This window comes from Borostomias antarcticus (genome assembly GCF_949987555.1).
Source record: "Borostomias antarcticus genome assembly, chromosome: 12".
In the NCBI taxonomy this organism is placed as follows: Eukaryota; Metazoa; Chordata; class Actinopteri; order Stomiiformes; family Stomiidae; genus Borostomias; species Borostomias antarcticus.
Window position 1 is genome coordinate 10,586,344 of NC_140245.1, and position 8,406 is coordinate 10,594,749.

An 8,406-nucleotide genomic window follows, 5' to 3' on the forward strand; every position below is an offset into this window, starting at 1 on the left:
CCCTCCACCTTTCCTCTCTCCTCTTTTATGCTCTCCTCCGCTCTCTCTTTTCCCCTGAGAGAAGCGATCCCTCACCTCTGCCTGGTTTTCAGTGTTCTTGCTGTATCAAACATGACGCTTGATCTCACCAGCTGGTTGATTATCAGCATGGGTCACAGGGTTGTCTTGATGTGTGGGAGGAACGATCATCTTTCACCAGAAAACAAAGATATTCAAAAAGTGATACGCCGTGTGCATTTGTAGGCCTATTCCGTGCCCTGGGCAGAATATACGCACATGCAGGGCAACACAGAATACAACAGGACACAGCACAACAAGCAGACAGAGCAAGCAGACACCACAGTATACTGTGTAAGTATATAAACCGTCACCTGACTCGCTCATCTGATAGACCCCCCAAATACCTCCACCTGGGTCCCACTTTACAGTTTTTCCTCAATTGTTTAAACACAAAATGATTTGCACAGAGCACACAATAGAAAATAGGCCCATAGAGTAAAAAAACTACAACAAAAAAACTATTTGATAAAAAAAGGTATTGTATTGACAAAGTAGGAATACAGTTTTCAAGGCAAGTAGATTTCTTACCTATTCTCATTTCTGAAAATCCAAAAATGATGGATGCAACAGAGAAGTAGCTCAAGATGGGTTGAACCCTTCTCGCTCCTCCTCCTCCTCCTCTTCCTCCTCCTTCTCTTCCTCCTCCTTCTCTTCCTCCTCCTCTTCCTCCTCCTCCTCCTCTTCTCTCACTCCTCTGCCTCTCTTCAATGTTGCCTTATGTCTCTCCAGACCAGGAGCTCATCTATGGCTCTTTTACAGTATTGTTAAAGCTCTGATTGTAAATTGCACAACAGGCTTGGAAATGTAAGCGCATTAGGTAACACTTTATTTTAGGGGGTCGAAATTACCTGGTAATTTCCTAGTAATAAGGTGGTAATTATCAAGTAACTTTTTAGAATTAAAGGTGCTCTGTTCAATTTACTGCACTTTTTGTAAAAAAATAAATAAAATAAAATCAAATATACTATGCAATAGATAGGTCCAGGGGAGTCATAACTATCTGTACAGAAAATATAGCCAATGGTGTCGTGCCTGTGGAGCAAATGCAGAATTTATTTTTATTATGAGCGAAGCCGGCCGGCGCTGAGCCCCACCCTCTGAACGGCACCTTATGGAGCGAAAACGCCCACTTGTTTATATCTGATACGCTGCACCACTGCCCCATCTAGTGGCCGAAAAAAGAAAAGAGAAATCGAACTGAGCGTCTTTAAGGTTAAAATTACCTAGTAATTTCCTAGTACTGAGGTGTAATGATCTTCTTTTTTTTGTGTGTGTGTGTGTTGGCTGTAAGCCGACACACCATGAAGAGGGAACCCTATTTGTCGCTCCCTCCCTCCCTCCCTCCCTCTCTGTTGTCATTGTTGACCTGCAGTTCTATTGTTGCTACCACAAGAGGCAGTGGTCCCAGAACATCAAAACAAACAGACTCTACAGATTTCCCAGGTCAGCGGTGGCCGAGTGGATACTGCACTGCCAGTATCAGTAGTAGTCAGCACAAGTATGCGCGCGCATTCTTGAAACAGTAGCAGAGGAAGACAGACGAAATCGCCATTATTAAGCGTACGGACTGGACTGAGGACATAATCAGAAATGCCCGCGTTTGCGGTGCCATTTTATATCAGGTAAGTTATTTTGACTACCTGGTTTCACTGGAATGTCTGGTTGAAATGTAGCCCTTCTCAGTCCTGTTGTCGCATTCTGCGATTCTGCGATTCATGCCAGACAACCGTCTTTTGCTGGTCCATTCACTTTGCCGTCAAAATAAATCGGTGTCGGCCTAGTTAGGAGAGGCGCTCATATTTACAAGTGTCAGATAAACATGAAACTTCACTTACCTAAGCAAAATGGTCTATTTTAACAAATGCTGGGTTGAAGCTTCAAAGCACCACCACCACCACAGAAGAAGACTACCTTGGAAAAATAATTTCACTCGGACAGAACGTGTCTAAATAAGTTATTTAATGGTAGCGCCGAGGCTTCAAAACCCAGTTTGAAGCAGCAATAATGCACTGTTTTATCTCCCTTCTGTTCTGTTGCAGCTTTGATGCTGGGATGCCTGGTGTGGTTGAGGCCAGAGAACACTCTGATGCAACACCAGTCAGGTGTCGGCTGCTGTGCAACGCAAAGATGGTCTTCAGGTGCAAGCCCCACCCGGACAGGATATGGCCAGACAGCAGTATCTGATCATGGATGGCTGTGACTGTGTCCATGATACAGGCAGTGCAATTACATAACATGTCAAGTATACTGTACAGTAGTATACAGTAGTGCAGAGTAAGTTCTCTATTGTATAGACAAGGTGTTCAATTGCTCAAGTGTTGTCAGGTGTTGATTCAAGTGATAGTGTACGGTAGTGCAGAGTCAGTTGTCTATTGTATAGACGAGGTGTTCAATTGCTCAAGTGTTGTCAGGTGTTGGTTCGAGTGTACAGTGGTGCAGAGTCAGTTGTTTATAGTACTCTGGTTGTACTATACATAGGCCCTCACTCTAATTATAACAATGGCACACATGCCACCCCCTGGACCAACAAGTGAACACGTGACACCTTGCACATTGTCTATACAATAGACAACTGACTATGCACCACTGTACACTCGAACACTCGAACCAACAACTGACAACACTTGAGCAATTGTCTTGAGCAATTGTCTATACAATAGACAACTGACTCTGTACTAGAGTATACATGTGCATTACATGCCTCTCTTCTTTACAAAGATGGTCATAACCACAACATGTCCTGAGAGCACATGCAAAATAATAACTTATGGCTACTTTTAATGTGCATGTCTGTATGTTTAATAAAGCATTTAGGTAAAGTTTCAATCAAGACTCGAGTATTACCTATTCTGTTGAGTACTATGATTACAATTGTTCATTCATGATATTATTACAATTGACTTTTCAAGTCTGCCTACACTTAGGTTACATAGCTAAGAACCATTTTAATTACAATTTACTTCTAAAGGCAAATCCTTGACTTTCATATGTTCATATCAATATAATATCAAGATCCTAGTAGATGTCCAAATAACCCACTGTGCAGGGGCGGAGCTAATGGTTCATTGCAGGGGGGGGGCGGGGCCTTGTAGTGGGCCCCTATATGACTGTACTGAGTCTAAATTACGTGGCAAATGCAGACAAATAATGTGTGCTATTTCAATTAAACAAAATGGACAGTGCCATGGATTTATCGGTAAAGAGTGAACAACTGATATTAAACAAAACTGCTGATATACTCTAGCCTACTTCAGCACCATGGTCAGAGACATGGATTTACCGGTAAAGAGCAAACTGCTGATAGCCTAATAAATTGTTAGATTGCTAGATTGTTTGATTCTCATATACAGCCATAGCCTAGTATACAATCAAGCCACATAATCAAGCCACACACAACAAACTAGAAGTGCTAGCAATGTATGACTGACTATACCAACACAAATTAAGGTCGACAGATTTTGATAGATAAAAATAAATGAATATGAAACAACTCAATTTACCAATGATGTCCAGATTAACTTCTGAGCTTCTAGCAATCCCGATTACAGCAATCCATTGCCCATTTTTTTTAAAACAAGAAAAAAAGTCCAACAGACTTCAACTGGCCTATTCCCGAACAGGCCAAACAAACTAGCCTATATACAGGCCTACAATAAATGTGTCCTCAAAGCAGTTGCATCCTCCTCTCCTTCACTCTCGCAAACCTTTCGGCCACCTTATTCTTGTCGATTGCAATATCCTTCTCTATGGAGAGTAAAGCGAGGTGTGACAGACTAGCCTCCTTCATGTTTGCACGGATATAACTTGATCAAATTCAGGTGGCTGAAGCTGCGTTCTGCATTGGCTCTGGTAACAGGGATGTTCCATAAAGACGATACAAAATAGTGATGTTGGGAAATGCCCATCTTGACTCTTTTTTTTTTAACAGCGAGGGAAACAAATAGGCCTACAACAGACAGGGAGGAAAAAAAACAAAAAAACAGTCAGGGAGGCTAGGTGTTTTAAATCTCAGCTTCTCCCCTCAGAGTGATGGGGGGCCCTGCTAAGGTGGTACTAAGACGGGCGGAATCGACAATACAAACAGGTGCACAGGGCCCTGTGGTTGTGGCACTTGGCCGTCAAGAACCCCCTTGTCAATGGTGGGCCCCAGTGAATAGTGGGCCGGGGGCGGCCGCCCCCCCCCGCCCCCACCCTGCCTCCGCTACTGCCACTGTGTCCTGGGTCTACTTATTCACCACCTAAAGGGAAGGGCAAAACAGCAAGTCATGACCTTTATCCAGAAACAAAAGTTGAACCCATTGCAGCAAAATAGCTAACATTACAGGAATCATCAGTGTAACTGCTTTAGCCACTGACCGCTACCCTTAATGTTATGGAAGCTGTTGCTAGTTGTTGTGAGCTCATGAGCTAACTGGCTATCCCACTCTCATTGTGCTGGATTAGCTTTGGAAGCATTGGAACTGATGTGTCAAGGTGACAAGACCCATCTTTATTTATCAGACATTACCGTCCTACCAGTCCCGCACAGAAACAAACCAGCCAACACACATAAGCCAGGCTGGACCTGGCCTGGTTTAGAAATAAGGGGGTAATATACTAGTAAGAAGGTGGTATTTTATCAGGTAATTTAATTTAAATAAGTAAAGCAAGTAAGCAGCAGTAATGTAATAGTAATGAGGTGATACAACTCCTTGTAAATTGGAGAGAATTATCATATTATAAGTTTATTTGTAATAAGGTGATTGTTTCTTAGTAATGTTTTGGTAATTTCTTATGAACAGCCCCCTAAAATAAAGTGTATTTCTATGGCATAATTTCCAAGTAATTTCTTGGTAATTTCTCAGGAACAGCCCCCTAAAAGTAAGTGTGTTCCTACTACGTAATTTCCATGTAGTTTCTTAGTAATTTCTCATAGACTTTGGGTGCCCCAGTAGGTTCAGCGGCGTGTCCCTTTGGGCATGTTGAGCTCTGTTAATTATTTTTTATTTTCGTTGGCAACCGTGGTTTAGCCCAGAGGCTCGGGAGCAGGTCCTCGTTCGGCAGGTCGCCAGATACTGGTTGCCTTCTCTGGCTGATGGATATTGTGTTTAATATGCCCGCCGCTGCCAACAGAAGATGAGGGTTGAGAGTAGAATAGGTTGAGGCAGCCCTTAATACTCTCTACCTCTCCTCTGTTGTATTTTTGGGTCCAAGCGTGTTTTTGTTATTCCTGCACTCCGGCCTGGTCTGCCCCTTATTGTTCATGCCCTAAGAGCCTGAGCGTGACACTACTGCGTCATTTCCAAGTAATTTCTTGGTAATGTCTTGGTAATTTCTTATGAACAGCCCCCTAAAATAAAGTGTGTTCCTACTGCGGTATTTCTAAGTAAATTCTTGGTAATTTCTCACGAACAGCCCTCTAAAATAAAGTCTGTAATTACCGCGTAATTTCCAAGTAGTTTCTTGGTAATTTCTAACGAACAGCCCCCTAAAATAAACTCTGTACCTACTGCACAATTTCCAAATAATTTCTTGGTAATTTCTCAGGAACAGCCCCCTAAAATAAAGTGTGTTCCTACTGTGTAATTTCCATGTCATTTCTCATGACCAGCCCATTGAAGTGTTTTTCCTGCATGTCTTATTTTTATTTAAAGCTACAAAAATTTGCAAACTACCTATAAATGCAACTTAAAAACTAACAGTAATCATTATAAATGAATAGACCATTTTCAAAATCTCAGTCCTACCTTGCTTATGAGGCGTGATACCTAATGTATCCAAACCACTCAAAGTGCATCACTTTGTATATAGACAAGATAATATAGTATATAAACAAATTATATAAACACACAAACACAGCAGACTAAAGTAACATTTGTATAATGCTCAAATATACACTCCTTCCCTGTATTTCCTTGCTAGCCAGTGGTTAAACTGGTTAAACTGTTGATTCTGAGAGGAACTGTTAGATCGTCTCTTGTGTGTACGCCAGGCTCCCTCAATATGTTGGCAGTGTGCCCCTCTCGTTGGACGCACAAAGTGCCACCCATGGTTCACCTGGTAGTGCACGTAACCGTCTTATCCTAGATCAATCTTTCTCATTTAATATTGTCCTTGTCACGAGACAACGCTAGGCATGAATCGTAGCCAGCCAGCCAGCCAGCCAGCCAGCTAGAGAGTGTTCCATGTAAGCAGAATAAAAACAAGTATAACAATCAACCACACATTAAACAAAACTATGCATTCCTCCGGAGTGTGTCAGCTATGTACAGTATGATCTGATGGCTGAGTGGGAGGAGACAATCCAGTTTCAAGGTTTGTTTGAAGATCGTTTTTGACTGTTCAGTGTATCCAAATTGGAAGTGGGGCAGAATGAGGCAGGCCTGAGAATGAGAATCATCTCCTTGTGTTTCCCATTTATCACACATGAACGACGACTTACCCAGCAGGCTCTGACAGAGGTCTAGATTACAGAGCCTCCACCAGACTCCTGCAGGTGGGCTGTTCTCATGTGCGCAGGCTACCTGCACGTTCACCATGAGTGTGCGTTGGCCTTGACCCAGAAGAGGAGGAGGTTATGAAACCATGTGATTGACAGGGACAGGCGGGTGGGGGGGGGGCGGTTGAACAGGCCAATATTATTAAAAGAATGAATGAATGAATACCTTAATAGTCCCCAAGTGTGACAACTCTTTCATCAACTGTTCATTATGATGAATAAATATGATATTTGATACACTTAAGGCAAGCTTGTTTTAGCTCATCTTACCCGCTGAGCATGCACTATTTGGAACTATGCCATCCGTTCCATTGTGCCTAGAACGCTGAATCAAGCTCACATCCAGTAGTTTACTATACATATCTGACCCAGTTCTGCTGACTTGGCAGCATGTCCACCAAACTCTCTGTGTCTCTCTCCATTCCACAGTAAACATTTATACCTGCCTCACCACTCAACAGATATAACATATTATAAGTTAACAATGTCTTTGTCAGAGAACAGATTAATACAGAGGAGTGGAAATGCGCTCCTATCAGGGGAATGAATGGTCAATTGAATTTTGGGACACTTTTTGTGCGTGGCTGTAAGCCAGCGCACCTAGGATAGCGTTTGTCCGGTTACCACTCCCTCCCTCCCTCCCTCTGGTCAATCTTGACCTGCATTTTTCTGTTGGCACCACACGAGGCAGTAGTCCCAGCACACCAAAATAAAGAAGGACACCAAAACCAACCCACCGATCTCCACTGCACAAGTAGAGTAGTGGTGAAAGCATAGGACTCCCACCCGGAGTCCCAGATCGGGGTTCAAGACCCGGTGGGGATGACTTTATGGGACTATACCCCAAACCTCAACACGTTCATCCTTTCACTCCAACCTTTCCCCTTTGCCTTATAGGTCAGATCCTGTCCCAACCCTTATTCTTTTTTAGGGCTTTTCAGCTTTAATGGGACAGGACAGTTGAGAGAGACAGGAAACATGGGAGAGAGAGAGAGGGGAGGACATGCGGCACAGGACCCGAGCCGGGAATCGAACCCCGGTCCGCCGCACGAAGGACTAGCCTTCATATGGGGCGCGCCTTACCCGGTGAGCTACCGGGGCGCCCCCTCAACCCTTATTCTAACCCCAACCCACACTAGGGACTGGAAGAAGGACACCAAAACCAACCTGTCAATCTCCACTGCACAAGTAGAGTAGTGGTGAGAGCACTGGACTCCCACCCGGGAGACCTGGTGGGGATGACTTCATGGGACTATACCCCAAACCTCCACACGTTCATCCTTTCACTCCAATCTTTTTATCCCTACCTTTGTCCAGAAACAGAAGTTGAACCAATTGCAGCAAAATAGCTAATGTTACAGGAATCATCAGTGCAACTGCTTTAGCCACTGACCGCTACCATTAATGTTATGGAAGCTGCTGCTAGTTGTTGTGAGCTCATGAGCTAACTGGCTATCCCGCTCTTATTGTGCTGGATTAGCATTGGAAGCATTGGAACTGATGTCTCCAGGCAACAAGACCTATCTTCATTTATCAGACAATATTTCATGTCATTTCAATTCACAGCTATTTCAGTGGCATGACTAGCATCTGTCCTACCAGTCCTGAACAGAAACAAGCCAGCCACGCACATAAGCCAGGCTGGACCTGGCCTGGTTCTGTTCAATGCTGGTTTCATGATTACCCCACTCCTACACGTAATGCCATGTTTCACCACTAGAGAGAGACAGCAGACAAGGTTAGAAAAAAATCCTGTGTTATCTTCACTTTGTGTTATCTGGCCCTGTGTTGTATCTGGCCTATGAGACTTCCTCAACCACCCACTCATCTCAACCAACATTGTGTGTTCCACAGAAAACCTCCTTAAC